Source organism: Capricornis sumatraensis, chromosome 19 (assembly GCF_032405125.1).
Source record: "Capricornis sumatraensis isolate serow.1 chromosome 19, serow.2, whole genome shotgun sequence".
NCBI classification, from domain to species: Eukaryota; Metazoa; Chordata; class Mammalia; order Artiodactyla; family Bovidae; genus Capricornis; species Capricornis sumatraensis.
Genome location: NC_091087.1, coordinates 25,352,265 through 25,369,172, shown reverse-complemented (window position 1 = coordinate 25,369,172; position 16,908 = coordinate 25,352,265). Strand labels below are relative to the sequence as shown.

The 16,908-nt window shown below is 50.7% G+C and overlaps 1 pseudogene; it reads left to right on the top strand.

Annotated features, from left to right (window-relative positions):
• The first annotated feature begins 7,680 nt into the window (after positions 1-7,680).
• LOC138095467 (myeloid-associated differentiation marker-like) lies at positions 7,681-8,858 on the top strand (annotated as a pseudogene).
• The last annotated feature ends 8,050 nt before the right edge of the window (positions 8,859-16,908 follow it).

Genomic DNA, 16,908 nt, shown 5'->3' with positions numbered 1-16,908 from the left:
CCTGAAAATATCCAAGTATGTGAGGGCAGGTTCGCCAGTTTTCTCAGAGTACAAAGTACAGTCCTGACCTTTTTCACGACTTCTTTTCAGGGTGGATTGTAGATCAGTGAATTGCAGCAGCTAGTGACTTGATTCTTGTAGAACTGGATGGTGGGCAACATTCTTTATCACACAATCTATTTGTTTCCATCTTAATCTCAATCAAGGTTTGGGAGGAATCTTCCCAGGTCAGGTGAGGATTCCACTGATGGGCCACTCGATGTGCAATTCTTCTTCTAGTTCTGGTAACAGGAGCCCAAATCCCCTGGAACAGTTGTCTTACTTGTCTGTCAGGCTTCAGAAACGGTTCCCTCCTGTTGCTTCTTCCCATATTTCAAGTCATGGATCTTATAAAACTGTAAGGTCACCTGGTCATCATCATGTTTATCAGGGGCTCAATGACACATTTGTTAACGCAAGAGACAACACTCTTGTAAAGTGGTAGACTACGAGTAATATGGCTAATGACATTACTAAGGTCATAGGAGGCAGTGTCATATAACGTCACAAGGCTGGGGTTAGAAGAACGGAAACGGATCTCTCTTATTGGGTCAGGTGTTTGTGCCCTTCGGGACGTCTGGTTGACACATACTGCAGACGCACACTGCACACTTCAGGGCAGGGAGGAGGTCACAAGAGGGAGAGACGAATTATGTTTAAATTTTTCTTGTCTTACCTTAAAAAATGAATTTTATTTCATTGCTTCTTAAGATTTGCCTGCCATGGGAACCACGTCCTGAGCCCTCCCCATCCACCCCACCCACCCCCGGATGAAGAGCTCATGCTTCATCCCAGTACAGGAGCGAGGGGCAGCAGCAGGGGGCCTTCCCCTGCTTCCCCCACCACCAGCCGCCACAGCTCTGATGCCTGACTCCTCCAGTCCCGGTGACTCCAGGATGCTGGGCTCTGGGGTTTGTGGCTGAGAAAGGAGACTGAGCACAATATTGGTGGCTTCCTGTCCGCCAGTTATTATAAAGGCTGCTGGTCCAAATGCACCTGTGAGCACAGACACACAGGCACATACACAGACAAACACGCGCTGGGCGTGTACGCAGGGACACGCCATTACATACAGTCAACCGGGCTCTGGTCCTTTAAGAGCTAAGGGGACAGAAAGTCTAGTGTTGGGGACACAACTGCTTTTTGTCTTGGACTGGGCCATGCCCCAAGGTCCCGGGGAAGGGTGGGAGTGGGGAAACATTGGGAAGGGCTCCCAGAGATGAGCATTTGGGTGAGAATAAAAATCTGCTCCATCCTTCCCAGCTCAGAGAAAATTTGGGGCAATTAGCGTATGTCAGGTTTGTGGGTTTTTTCTTTTATCTTTGTATTGAGGTTAAAAAAGAGCATTACAGCTGTAAGAGAAAGGGCAAGGCGTCATCTATGATTGATAGCAGGGCTGATGGTATTCAGAAATTCCAGACAATTTTAAAAATCCATGTGTATTTACATTTATCTAGATCATATTATGTGTGCGTCCTGGAGAAGCAGGAGGCTGCATCAGAAAACAGCTGACACATAGAAACACATGTCTGTACAACACAAACTCAAGCAACACAGTTTCCTCGACTGTGGCATCAGGAGTGCCCGCCCATCCAACACCACCCATCAACAAGTTTTGAAAAGAAACTTTCTATGGAAAAATATAGTCAACCAGTAATTTTTGCCCTTGAGACAATAAAAGTTAAGAAAAATATAACACCCAGGCTAACATCACCTTTAATGCTGGCAGTGGCGATGCCCTTCTCCCTGCAGAGGCAGGACCTGCGTTTTTGATCCCTAAGGCGGGAGGGCCACATCACTGTCCCTCACCAACTCTGCAGGTAGGTGTCTTCAAGACTCTGGGGTTCATTCACCGGGTCCTACTTTGATTCCCAGAGAGTAGTTGGGATGGGGAGACATTCAGCCTTTGCTTCCTTTAAGATGGCCTCTGCTGGCAGTGGGTTTTCAGTAAGCTTGGAAAAATTCTGGAGCCAATGTCAGACGGGGCCAGCCACCAGCTGGGGCCTAGGGACCAGGGTCTCTGCTTCAAGAATCCCACCCACTGGAAGTTACTGACCTGCAGAGACTTTTGTTTAACTTAAAGGAGTGGTGGGCTGTATACCCCATCCCCTGGGAGAAAGTGGGCCATACCCCTTGGTACTCACCCCCAACCCCCACCTCCTTCCAACACACACACACCAACTAAGGCACCCCCAGGCAGACAGACTTGCTTTGGCAACGAGGCCCCTCTGGAGGCCCAGGGTGTGAACAGCGGCACAAAGGGCTGTATGAGGTGGAGTCAGCACCTTAGGAGGTGGGGCAGAGAAGGAAAGGGTCTCAGGTCCTAATGGATCAGAAGAAGGAAAATGGGGAGAGGTGGTCAGGACACAGGAGATGGGAAAGCCAAGGATAACCAGAAAAGGGGCAAAAAGCAGAAAGTGTAGAATAGATGAGGACAGCAAGAGAAAGGCAAAACAGAAGGTGAGCAAACACACAAAACAGGGCAAAGACAGCAGAAGGAGTGAAGGAACGGAAAAGAGAGTGAGATGCATGGGGAAGGATGTGAGGAGGGAGAGGGGAGCCAGGGAGAGGGCATCAGAGGACGTCAGAGCTCTGTAAAGAACCCCTCTCATTTAGAAAGTGAACTCTTAGTCCCTACAATAGCCTCACAGGCCAGGTGCTCAGTGTCGGCCTCATCAAGCAGCAGCTGGATAGGACGGCCAGAGCCAGCCGCTGGTCCCCGGTACACTCCAAGCAGGTGCATCTGTTGCTGCAGCTCCCGTCACTGGACCACTGGGGCTGCCCATCCAGCCTCCTGTTGAACTGGTGGAGCTGACAGAGGACCAGAGCACTAGGGCAAAGGAGCACAGAGAGCACCCTCTGCTCAGACAGGACACAGGTAGGAAGAAGAGCTTTTCGTCTTTGACTCGATCAAACCCCTTCACTATGAAGTTCATAGCTCCTTCCAGGAGGAAGCATATGAAGCCCACCACCACGAACTAGGGCTGGCTGATGCTGATACTGGTGGGGGCTGTTGATGACGGTGATGAAGAACCAGTTAGCATAGTTCTCTGGGCCTCCTGAGCAGGCCTGGGAAGGCTGGCTTGAGCCAGACCATGCCTCCAGGCTGGATATGATGCAGAACGCTTCAGTGGCATAGAGTGCAGCTGCCACGATGGCGAATGCAGTGGCAGTGATGACCCTGTTTTGGGTGGAGCCTGGAGGCAAGAACTTGATGTATGTGGCGCCGAAGATGATGGACGTTGAGAGGCAGAAGATGGAGAAATAAAAGGCGTGGGCGCAGAGAAAGCCGTCCCAGGAGAAAGGGAGGCGGGACCGGAGCCCACAGAACTCCCCTATGAAGATGGTGAGGGTCACGATGAAGCAGAAGCACCAGATGAACATGCACCAGTTAATTACGTCCCCCTTCAGAGTGTCCTCACTGGCCCCCAGCGAGAAGGGCACACAGGTGGAGAGCAGCTGCCCCAAGTGGAGGAGGAAGCCCACGATGGGCTTGGTGCCCAGGCCTGAGGACGGGCACATGGTGAGCATGGTGGTCAGGCAGGTCACCGGCACCGGATTGTAACCTTGCCTGTTTCTCAACCAAAGGCTTATGAATACTTACACAGAGTCTGCTGTTCTGGTTTCAGTTTTACTTTGCCGATTAAGCGCAATTTCTGTCTCAGTTTTTTTTCTCTAGAAAATATATGACCACTGACCCAGTAGAACTGATGTGCTGATCTGAACAAGTAAGGACCACATTCACCTTCTTAATCCAGCAAGGTGGCCCAGGAGTCTCCCAAAACAGAAGCACAGCGCACCCCTGGCACACAGCCTGAGGCCCCTTAGGTTTCCCTCCTCGTATAAATCCCAGCTGAGACTTGCTGTGCTGGGGGTTGATTCTTCTGGGCAGTAAAACACCCTCTTGCCGGCTTCCATAAGATAAAGCTGCTTTTCTTAAACCCAAGACTTAGCTCTCTGTATTGGCTTTTTCAGCGACAAGCAGCTGGGCCTGACTTGGGGACAATGTTGAGCGTCCAGGCAGGAGCCAGGTCCCCACGTCTCCAGCCCCTCCCTTTCTTCCTGGAGCAAGGAGCAGAGTGCCAGTGGGAAGAGTGCCAGCTAGTCCCAGCGAGGATCTACAGGTCTTTTCCAGCAGCTGCCGAACTGCTAGTTTCAGGAACGTGTCCTGTCCCTCCCCACGCCTTGCTCACAGTGTGCTTTCACTTTCTGTTAAGAGAAGGAAACGGGCCTCTGAAGGAGCACCGAGCTCTTGACTGAGTGAGTAGAGGGGTGTGGGTCCCAGGAGCCCCCCTTCCCACCTGTTTGGGTGTGTTCTTTACTCTTTGAAACTCTGGGGCCAGTTGGACACTGCAGAAGTGGGAAATGGCGTGTTTGTGACTCTGTACCACTCTCTTCCCAAGGCAGAATTGCTTGTTTGCTTTAAATCTGTTCTGGATGAGCCAGTGAAGTGGGGGGAGGGGATCTACAGCCATCGCTTCGACAAGTCCACTGGCACGCATCTTGGCAGATGGGCAAAACTGGAGGTATGGCCCAGTAATCAAGAAAAAAATGGTTTTCTGATTTCAATACAACCTGGCCCATGTATGTTTTCAGTCGTGAAGAGTGTAAGTCCCTGCATGGAGCTCTAAATTATTGCAGTATTTTGCAGGCGGAGCTCTTTTTTCAAGATCTGGAAGTGGGAGGGAACTCCATGCGCAGGTCTTCCTGTTACTCCATAATTAGGATTCTTCCAACAAGGGCACTAAATTACAGGCAAAAAGGAAACTAAACTATGAGAAGCCTGTCGCATTCACAGAGGAGGCTGCAGGCAAGGGAGGGAGAAGAGGGGTCAGCTTCTTAGGGAACTGAATCCAGCCCCGACCTCTGTGATTCCTATGATGCCCCAGGGCAGGGGCTGCCCTGCTCTGCAACCCCTCCCCCTCCCCCGCAACTCCAGTCTCCAGAAGCAGGAGGGGTTCTAGTGTGTTGGCGGGGCACAGCCTCAGTGTCACCACTGCTTGAGGAAGAAAGGAGTTCTGAAGTAGTCTCTCCCTTTAAGACCTGACACGTCACTCAATTTGGCCAGAGTGCATCCCTAATGGCATGGGGTGGGGAGGCGGGGGCAGGCAGTGGGGGTGGATTTCCGCTAAGACAATTCCCTGCAGGAGGTTTCAGTGCAGGAGAAAAGTCTGTGACTCTTATTGGACATATGATCTCCTTCTCAACGTAGACCTGCTAAACTGGAAAAAACCATCCTCCAAGTTGATCCACAAAAAATGGTGGAAACATTCATCGGTATTTTTTTTAACCCACCACCCAACATGGGCTGATGCACAGACGTGCGTGATGATTGTGTTCACAGCAAAGGAGCGGCACCTCGTCCGAGACAAAGCCCGACACTCGTCTCTCAGTGTTTGGCTTCTTGAGGATTGAGTAGACAAGCCTGAGCTCAGTAACACAGCCACGGGCCAAGGCGCCTCCAGAGGCTAAAAGAGACGAGAAGGGACCCTGCCCTGGGGCATCAGAGGCAGAGCAGCCCTGCTGACACCTTGTTTCACAACACTGACCTCCAGAACTGTGACAGAATACATTTCTGTGGTTTTAAGCCATTGGGCTTATGATAATTTGCTGCAGTAGCCCTAGCAGAACAAAATGAATTTCCAGAAATGAAAAATATATTATTAGTCATATTTTTTTAAAGTTTCCAGAAAAGCTTGCCAACCTCCTGCTCTAGAGTATGGTGGTCACATGGATCCCAGGACCCCTCGTCTCAGTGTCTGAGACTCACAGGGGAGGGTCCACTAATCTAGAGAAGGGGGGTCAGTCCAAATGCCCACAGGAGCCAGGAGGAAGCCAGGAGGGAATGAAATAAGTAAAGGGGATGGAGAAGACTAGAGCCCTTGGAGAAGACCAGCTGCACCAGCCAGGGGTGGTGGAAAACAAGATGCCCTGTGCATGACATGGTCTTATGTTTACAAAACAGAAAAAAAAGAAGATACAGATACTCCTTACAGGCATGTGTGCATGTACGCAAACACGTGTCTAAATACAGTTTCAAAGCTTCTGACATGTGATGAAGGCTGTACGAGAGGTTGAGAACACGGATGCTCCCTGGATGAAGGGGTGGTCTCTTCTGTGAGCAGGCAGGAAGCCTGGCCATACCAAAGAGGGGGAAATGGGCACACGTGAGAGGATCATAGACCTGTTTATATAGATTATACAGGAGAATAAGAGGAATATGGAAAACTACACAAAGATATAAATGGAAAACTGTAAAAAGGCCAGAGTACATCATGAGAAACTCTGGGCTGGATGAAGCACAAGCTGGAATCAAGATTGCCGGGAGAAATATCGATAACCTCAGATATGCAGATGACACCACCCTTATGGCAGAAGGTAAAGAAGAACTAAAAAGCCTCTTGATGAAAGTGAAAGAGGAGAGTGAAAAATTTGGCTTAATGCTCAACATTCAGAAAACTAAGATCATGGCATCTGGTCCCATCTCTTCATGGGAAATAGATGGGGAAACAGTGCAAACAGTGTCAGACTTTATTTTGGGGGGCTCCAAAATCACTGCAGATGGTGATTGCAGCCATGAAATTAAAAGACACTTACTCCTTGGAAGGAGGGTTATGAGCAACCTAGATAGCATATTCAAAAGCAGAGACATTACTTTGCCAACAAAGGTCCATCTAGTCAAGGCTATGGTTTTTCCAGTAGTCATGTATGGATGTGAGAGTTGGACTGTGAAGATAGCTGAGCGCCAAAGAATTGATGCTTTTGAACGGTGGTGTTGGAGAAGACTCTTGAGAGTCCCTTGGACTGCAAGGAAATCCAACCAGTCCATTCTGAAGGAGATCAGTCCTGGGTGTTCTTTGGAAGGAATGATGCTAAAGCTGAAACTCCAATACTTTGGCCACCTCATGCGAAGAGTTGACTCATTGGAAAAGACTCTGATGCTGGGAGGGTTGGGGGCAGGAGTAGAAGGGGACGACAGAGGATGAGATGGCTGGATGGCATCACCGAATAGATGGACGTGAGTTTGAGTGAATTCCAGGAGTTGGTGATGGACAGGGAGGCCTGGTGTGCTGCAATTCATGGGGTCGCAGAGTCAGACACCACTGAGTGACTGAACTGAACTAAACTGAAAGAGGCTGTAGCTGCTGTTCTCCTCCAGCTACTCCCCCCACCCCAAGGGAACACAGCCTAGTGACACCAGATCTCCTGAGGTTTCTAAAGGAGCAGGAAATCTGGATTTTCTTGTGAAATTAAACACTGCAGCTTCCAAACCCTTCGGGAAGAAACAACACTGAATCTACACCATGTCTTCCAGAAAACGCCATGAAGAAAAGCAAAACAAATCCTCGGGGCCACCTCCAGTACAAACTGGTTTGTGCCCCTAATCTGGAGCAAACCAAGCTTGCATTAGGGGGCCAGGGCCTTCTGGGTCCTCTCTGAGGGGGAGACGGAGAACCGTGAGACCATGAATTGTCTCATGTACATTCTGCTACCAAATGAAATTTTAAGAAATCGTTTTCAATTTTGAGAGACTTGAAGATTTGAGATTGTACGTAAGGATGATTCTACTTTACAACCCCAAAAGATAGTGGTATCAGCACAAGAGGCCCCAGATGTTCATGGTTTGGGGCCAGACCAAACATGGCTGTGAGATTTGGGGATGACAGTCTCCTGATAAGGCTGAGGTTGATGGGTGGGAGAACCATTCTGGAGCGGCTGTGTTGTTACCCAAGTGTCTGAGCCATTGGTTCCAGCTCCACAGATCCTGAGCCTCAGCCGTCACAGGGCCCTGAGCCTGTTCCAGGCGGCTGACTCGATTCATCACCAGCCAGACCATCGCAACACCACGTGCACTGGGGTGACATCTGAGACAGGGGCTTCTTGGAGGTCACGTGCTGCTGTCTCTGCCTCCGCCCACCACAGCTCTTCCCCACCTGCGTGGCCTTCTCTCTGGTGGCCGACATGGGCATCTGGAGAGGGGCCCCAGGTAACTGGTCCACGTCCTTCTGGTGCGTCTGCTTCGTTGTGACCCTCATCATCTCCATAGTCGGCTACGTGGGCCCTCGTCCTGCTTTCCTTTCTTCCGGTGCAGCTTCTCTGTCACCTACTCCTGTTGCACAACCCTCCTCTGTCTCTCGGCCCCCATCACCTACTCTGTCGCCTTTGTGCAGGTCCTGCCTGATGGTCCTTACCGGGACCGGGCCGTCACTGCCTCTAGGTTCTCCTCTAGTCACATCTGTGCTGTGTGCCATGTAAGCAGCCTGCATGCGGACCACCTATGGGTTTAAAGAGACCTCCAGTTATGTGCTCACCATGCCAGGCCTGCTGAAGGTGCTGGAGACCTTTATGGCTGGTTTCATCTTCGCCTTCATCAGCAACACCTCCCTGTACCTGCACCATCCAGCGCTGGAGTGGAGTGTGGCGGTGTACTCCATCTGCTTCATCCCAGCAGCCCGGCCATCCTGCTGAACCTGGGCGAATGAGAATGCAGGCTGCCCGGGCCCTTCCCCCTCTTCCAGCTTGTGCTCAGCCTGCTCTCCGTCCTGCTCTATGTCAGCGCTCTGGTCCTCTGGCCGCTCTGCCAGTTCAATGAGGAGCTTGGCAGACAGCCCCAGCAGTCCAGTGATATGGGCTGCATCAATGGGCTCAACTACGACATGTGCTTCTGGGACCAGCAACTGGCTGTGGCCATCCCAACAGCCGTCAACCTGCTGATTTACGTGGCTGACCTGGTGTACTGGACCTGCCAGGTTTCTGTAGGGACTGAGGTCCAGCCCAGTGTTCCTGACCTCCCTGCTCACAGGAGGTATCCTCACTGAACTCTGACATCCTCTGATGGCCTCTTCCTGGCTCTCCTCTCTCCCTCCTCGCATACTTCTCCACTCATCTCACTCTAGTTTCTATTTCCTTCCCTCCTTCTGCTCTGTCTCCTCCTTATCTTGTGTGGTTGCCCACATTCTGTTTTGCTTCTTTCTCTTGCTTCTCTCATTTCTTCTACATTTTTCTACCTTTTGCCCCTTTCCCAGTCATCCTTGCTTTTCTCATTTCCTGTGTCCTGACCACCTCTCCCCATTTACCTTCTCCTGATCAGAGCAGTCTGGCATAAATCAAGCTCCCACTCAAGATCAAATTCAAAAGAAAGATAGAAAAGATTGAAAATAACCCAGGTGTTCATCTTTAGGATGTGGATTAATAAACAATGATGTAGTGCAAGAGGGATACTCTGCAACAGTGACAGGGAAATATCTCCAGGAGACATGAAATAAAGATAGCTAAGACATAAGTCAACATGGAGCATACTATATTTTATATAATAAAAATGAGGGGAAGTAATATTAAATACAGCTGTATGTGCTTGACTTGCATCAAGAAGCACAGGAAGGACTCCCCTGAGTGCACGGGAATTGTTACCTGGTCCGGGTTGGGGAGGGAAACTGAGGAGAGAGTGGATGGAGCCACAGGTAGAAGTGAGGTTTCTCAGAGTATGGCTTTTTCAGAATATTTTTATTTGGAACCATGTAAAGATTCCCTTCTTAAAAAAATAAAATTTATTTTTGAAAAATATACCAACTGGAGAAGAAGGGTCAGGGGAGGGATAGTCGGCAGACGGTCTCCATGCTCCCTGCAGCCTTGCCGGATAGGCTGCAGGAGGAGCTGAGAGATGCCCGCACAGGCCTGTCTCCAAAGCAGGCAGAAGGGAGGCACCTTGGTCCAGGGGTCTGGGGAGGGGGAGCTGTGGTCCCCAGTCCCCCCTGCTGAGTGGCTAGGGCCTCCCCAAGCCCTTCAGCACACACAGGTGATGTAAAAGACCTCCCGTTGCCCAAGCCTCAAGCCCTTCTCTTGCTCCCTGCCTGCCCTGGGCTCCCTGTCTCCTGGGGCAGCGGCCAGAGGCTCGCTTCTCGAAGGCCTGCCAGAGCCTCCCCCAGGCAGGGTGACTCCAGATGACGTCCTCCAGACTGTGTCCTGAGCCGCATCCAGAACACAGCCCTGTGCACAGATGTTCCCATTCTCTGCCCAGTTTCTTGGAAAAATCACAGAATCAACCTTCCATAGTCCACCTTTGAGTGGAGAGAAAAGGGACTCTGCTCTCGGGTGGCCTCAGGCACCTACTCGGGAGCCAGGCATCGACTGCCAATCCATGTGACCCTTGTGTGTGTGGCTGTTCTGTGGAAAAGTCTCTAGGAAGACTGATGGGCCGAGGAGATTCGGGCCAGGCTCCAATCAGTCCCTCCCTAGGGTCTGGACCCTCTCTGTCATGTTCTGGCTGGCTTGCCAACAGGAAGTGGTCTGGTTGGGATGGGAACTCGGCCACAGGACCTCTGGGTGGGGCACTAGAGCCAGACCAGGACACATGGGAGCCAGGAGATGAATCCTGGACCCAAGAGAAGAGGGAAGGGGCTCAGCACTTGCTGCGGTTCTGTTACCTGTTGGGGCTTCCTTGGCAGCTCAGATGGTAAAGAATCTGCCTGCAATGCAGGAGACTCATGTTTTATCCCTGGGTTGGGAAGATCTTCTGGAGAAGGAAATGGCTGCCCACTCTAGTATTCTTGCCTGGACAATTCCATGGACAGAAGGAGCCTGGGGGGGCTACAGTCTGTGGGGTCGCAAAGAGTCAAACATGACGGAGCGATTAACACGTTTTTCCTTTTCTGCGTATGACTTGCTGAGCTTTGCAGGGAGACAGACCTATATTCACATCTGGGCTCTGACAGGAAGTAACTGTGTGAACTTGAGCAAAAAACATAACACACTCTCTGAGCCTCAGAATCATCATCTGTACAGTGGGGATGACATTAATAATAGCCCTGAAGATGAATGAAATGGAGGTTTTGTCACTGAGTCAGTCTGTTGGCACTGAAAAGCATATTGGCCACTCTCTCCCTTTGGGTCTAAGGTACAAATCAAATCCAAGCAGATTTTAAGGTCCTAAACCCACATGACTGGGTTCAAATCTCAGCTCTGACACCTAAACATCTCTAATCATGATCGGTTGACCTCTCTGTGCCTGTGAAAATGGGGACACTGAGTGCATAGCTCAGGGGCTGCTGGAAGGAACAAATGAATCCGCAGCAGAGCCCGACCTGCAGTGAGCACGACACATACGACCTCTGGTAACTGTTGTGTCCACAGCAGCCCCGCTGCAGCCCAAGTCCTCAGGGCCCCTTTCTCAGCAGACAGAACCTGTGAGCTGTCATCCAAGGTCTCTTCTGGGGCCAGGCTGGGCTGGTGAGTGTTTGCCAAGTTGGTCTTTTCTGGGTCTGCTTCTGACCAGGGATGCAGAAGTGGTGGGGGTGGGGGAGCTTAGTTCAAGCCCATCTCCTCACCCTCCAACTCCAACCAGCATCTGTTTCCATAAATCCCTCCAGTGCTCTGCCCATCAGCCCGACCACTGACTCCAGGCACACTCCCACTGCTAGTGCGGGACCACTGCTTATGCAAAACCCTTAAAAGAGAGCCTGCTGTGCTTTCTGCTACACCAGGCAGGAAGTGCTTCCTGAACACTCCGTTCCCGGACCTTGTCAGAGGCTGGCAGGACCCCAGAACCCTTCATCATCTCTCTGACCCTCTGACCCTCTCCCACAGGGTCTTGGCACACCAGGCAGGAAGTGCTTCCTGAACACTCTGTTCCCGGACCTTGTCAGAGGCTGGCAGGACCCCAGAACCCTTCATCATCTCTCTGACCCTCTGACCCTCTCCTACAGGGTCTTGGCTCCCCAGGTTTTTACTCCCCATCACACGAACTCAGATCCAGTTTTGTTCATGTGTCAACCACAATGTGCTTAACTATAGGCACATAAAGCCTCCGTTTTCTGTATCTTCAAGCAAATAGGATGGCTCAGCCACCAGCCCATTCATAGGAAGTTGTTACTTTTGTATTGAAACAAGTCTGATATGTTAAGAGTATATTATTATGGGGTATTATAGAAAGGAATGCAATATCCCACGTTTGCTTTCATGGAAAACATGAGGCTTCAAAGATAAACTCTAGAATAGAGATCCACAAAGTAGAGATATCTTGTCTTTTGTTCACTGAATTTTTTTTCCCAGTGCTGAGAAGAAGGCCTGGTACCTTGCAGGAGTTTATTGAATAAGTGTTAACACGAGCTTATGACCTCAGGCTCCTTCCTGCCTGGACCTCCTGACCAGGATACATTCCATCCCTTCTGCCTTTAGGGGAAATGTTTAAGAATCAGTGATTCCTTTGTTTTCTCTTTTAATTCTCCCAACTTTCCCATGGCCTTGTATGATGAACATCGCCAGGGAGAAGAACAATTGAAAACCTGAACTTCCCCCCACCTCATATTTGAGGATGTCCCCATCGTGAAAATCTCGATGAGAAACTGGGCCTCACTCTCAATAAGAAACTCAAAGTTCAGGTAAATATTTGACCTGCCCCCATGTGAAGTCTGGACATACACCTAAGGAGCAGGTGATACGCAGACACCAGGTCAGGTCAGAATTCCTTCTGCTGGGGCCTGCAGTGGCATCCAGAGTCTGCGGCCAGTGGCCATGGTGCCTGGACCAGCTGCCCTTCCCTGTGCCCCAGCTGCCCAGCACCCCCCACTCGCCCCTGGTCTAAGCCTGCTCTCAGGCCCGTCTCTCCCTAATAATTCTCTACCAGCCTTCTAGTAGAGTCATTCTCTGCCTAAGTTGCTAGAGGTGTTTTCTGCAGGAGGCGATCAAGAATCTTCACCTTTAAAAACCGGTGCTGTCTGTAAAGCAATTATCTTTTAATAAAAAATAAATAAATTTTTAAAAACTGGTGCTATTATCTCCATTTTCTGGATGAGGAAACTGAGGCTCAGAGTGACATTGACTGAACACAGGACTACTATGTTCCAGGCTGAGTTCTGGTCTCCGTTCAGGGTTCGGGTGTGTGTAGACATGTAGCAGGGAAGGCCCTCAGATGACCAGTGGAACTGGAAGTCATTCTCAGTGACTGGAGGGAGGGAGGGAGGCGATGAAGCTGGAGAGGTAGAAAGGGGTGAGAACCTACAGGGTTTTGGAGGTGACATTGTGCGACTTGAGATAGCAAAGAAAAACCGGCAAAGGTAACTTAGTTTGAGTTCAGCCCAAGCCGACTTTGACGGGAAGAATGGAAATAGAGGAAGCAGTGAGAAGCTTATGAGGGGAGCACAGGTGAGAGGGCTGGATGGATCTGGGTCAAGATCAAGTGGATGCTCTAGGGAGGGGGAAGAGTGTGTGTGTGTGTGTGTGTGTGTGTGGATTCACAGTATTTTGTGAAGAGCATATGTGAAGGTGGTGCCATCAACTGAGATGGGAAAGACAAGGAAGGGTCTGCGTGTGCTGGAGCCAGGGGGCTTCAGGAGATGGGACCAGACATGGTGAGTGTGAGTGTCCTGAGACATCCGGAGGGAGTGATCAGGAGGCAATTGCATATGACTCAGGGTCCCTGTAGAGATCAGCTCTGGAGGCCAGGATTGGCGAGTTATCATCATACAACCAATTCACTTCACTCAGCTCCAATGAATCAGAATCTCTTGATGAGGGGTGGGTCACATCCATAGAGTGGCCTGACCTCCAACCACCTAAAACAGCAGCCTTGCCAATCCCCACATTCCAATAACTCTCTTTTTCACCTGTTTTTCCCTTTATCATAGTATTTATCACCCACGGACCTGATGTTACCCATTGGTTCTCAGATTTTCCATCTTGTGTCCTAGAGGATAAGCTCCATGACAGGGGACCTACTGTTTATCTTCTCAGCTCTCTGTCCAGTGTCTAGAAAAACTGCCGGGCACACACTTGGTGCACAGGCGTATTTGTCAACTGAGTGGAATCTTAAAGCCATCAGACTGGATGAGGACGAGAAGGAGTGAGGGTGGGTAGCTAGGCATCGGGCCTCCTTTCTCCCAGTAGGAGGGAGTGTATAGTGTACCTCCCCTTTAAGTAAAAAAAAAAAAATCTGGAGGTCACTGATTCCCAATGGGCAAGAGTCCTGAAGCAGAGATTTTGGATCCCTGGACCCCACAGATGCTCAGCCTCACACTGGCTGCCTAGAGGGCATCTTAAAGAAATTTGGGATAACTTCCACCCCCAACCAATCTCTGGAGAGTCAGAAAAGGAGCTGGTGAAGAACCCCAGGGACTTGCAAACACCTGACTGCAGTGTTGGAGAGGGGCAGCGATGTGGGCCTCCTGCCTCAGTGATCAAAACAGCAGGTCCTGCCTCTGCAGGGAGAAGAGCGTGGCCACTGCAGCCTTAAGGTGATGTTAGCCTGGATTTTTTTTTTTCTTTCTTTCTTTTTATATCTTCTGCTTAGGAGACCAAAACTTATTGGGTGACTTGTTCTTAAAGAGAAAGTTTCTTTTCAGAATTTCTTGGGTAGGTGGTTTGGGGGGTGGGGGTGGGGTGGTTGTTGCTGCCTCCATTGTGAGAGGAACTGCATTGTTTGAGTGTGAGGTGACACGTATGTGTGTTTCTGTGCACCTGTTGCTTTCTGCAGCCGCTTCCTGATTTTCTGGAATCAGGTAAAATAAGTAGATAACTAAGAATTTTCTTCTACATCTTTTTGTTCCCATCAGCCCCTGCTGTCAATCATCAGGGAAAGCCTTGTTGATGGAGGTCTTCTCCATCAACTGTGTGTGCTGAAGGGCGGGGGAGGCCCTGGTCACCAAGTAGGTGGGTTTGGGGGCCCCAGCTTCCCCTCCCCAGACCTCTGGACCCAAGGTGTCTCCCTTCTCTCTGCCTTTGGAGACAGGGCTGTGTGGGCATCTCTCAGCTCCTCCCCCAGCCTGTCTGCTTTGGAGTCAGAGCAGATGTGATTGAATCCAGTCACGGACCCCAGACCTGCCTCCCTTCACTCTGGGCTTCTGTTTCATCTTCCCCTGCTTATGGTCAGCTCTCTATATGCCCAGCAGGAAGGAATTTCCTTTTCCTAAAGGAAACACGAGTTTCCTAAACAGGGCAAGAGCATTCGGGCTGCTGAGCTGGACTCTGAAGAAGTGGAAAGTCCAGAACGTGAAGGAACAAGGGAGTCTGGGAGACCTCAGACTGTGGGGGTGCCTGGACGTAGATTCTCATTTTGACAAGAATCACTGGAGAGTTGGACCCCTGGGAAGTGACTGAGGAAACTCAGGTTGTGAGAGAGAAACCTGGTCCCCACCAAGCAGAGGTCATGGGGAAGGAGGGTCTGTGTAATCAGGGAGGATGGGACCAATCGCAGGGCCCAGCAGCCAAGAGGAAAGAAGCAGAGAGGGTGGCCAGAGGGGAGGGAGCCGGCTGCCATCTCCACGTCTGAGTCTCCAGGACTGGCAAGTCCAGAAACCCAGGAAAAGGGGGGCTGGGAGGGACCAGGGGTCTCTGGCACCCCTCCCCCATCTAGCAGATGAGGAAGCTGACTCAGCAGCAGTGAGTGCCCTCCTCTGGGGACGGGGCAGGTTTGTGCAGAATGAGGGTGGACGCGGCAGAGTCCCAGCCTGAAGGATGCTGCCGCCACACTTGTCACAAGCAGCGTGAGGCTGTGGACAGCCGGCCTGGGGATAGGACACCTGGTCCTGACTCTGACTCTGCCACACACAGGTGACTCTGGACAGGTGCTGCCATCCCTGGGGTCCAGCTGTACCTCCTCTATGACGAGAAAACTAAGGGGATCTCACTCAGTTGTGTCTGACTCTTTGTGACCACATGGACTGCAGCCCACCCTGCTCATCTGTCATGGGATTTCCCAGGCAAGACTACTGGGTTGGGTTGCCATTTCCTTCTCCAAGGAATCTTCCCAACCCAGGGATCAAACCTGGGTCTCCTGCATTGCAGGAGGAGTCTTTACCATCTGAGCATCAGGGAAGACCCTGTGATGAGAAGCTTGAACTAAATACAGGATGATTACGCTTTCTTTTGGGTGCCACAGTGAGGGGACTGGAGCGGCCTTGGAATTGTGACAAATGGCCCTTAACCTCTCAGTTCAGCTCAGTTCAGTCACTCAGTCAAGTCCGACTCTCTGTGACCCCATGGACTGCAGGACGCCAGGCTTCCCTGTCCATCACCAACTCGCAGCTGCTGCTACTGAGTCACTTCAGTTGTGTCCGACTCTGTGCAACTCCATAGACAGCAGCCAACCAGGCTCCCCCGTCCCTGGGATTCTCCAGGCAAGAACACTGGAGTGGGTTGCCATTTCCTTCTCCAATGCATGAAAATGAAAGTGAAGTCGCTGAGTCATGTCTGACTCTTTGGGACCCCATGGACTGCAGCCTACCAGGCTCCTCCACCCAGGGGATTTTCCAGGCAAGAGTACTGGAGTGGGGTGCCATTGCCTTCTCTGACCAACTCTCGGAGCTTGCTCAAACTCACATCCATTGAGTCAATGATGCCATCCAACCATCTCATCCTCTGTCATCCGCTTCTCCTCACACCTTCAATCTTTCCCAGCATCGGGGTCTTTTCCAATGAGTCAGGTGTTGGAGCTTCAGCTTCAGCATCAGTCCTTCCAAAGAACACTAAGGACTGATCTCCTTTAGGATGGACTGGTTGGATCCTTGCTGTCCAAGGACTCTCCAGAGTCTTCTCCAACACCACAGTTCAAAAGCATCAATTCTTCAATGCTCAGCTTTCATTATAATCCAACTCTCACATCCGTACACGACTACTGGAAAAACCATATCTTTGACTAGATGGACCTTTGTCGACAAGGAATTTCTCTACTTTTTAATATTCTGTCTAGGTTGGTCATAGCTTTTCTTGCAAGGAGCAAACGTCTTTTAATTCCTTGGCTGCAGTCACCATTTGCAGTAACTTTGGAGCCCCAGAAAATAAAGTCTCTTCCTGTTTCCTTTGTTTCCCCATCTATTTGCCATGAGGGAATGGGACCAGTTGCCATGATCTCAGGTTTCTGAACGTGGAGTTTAAGCC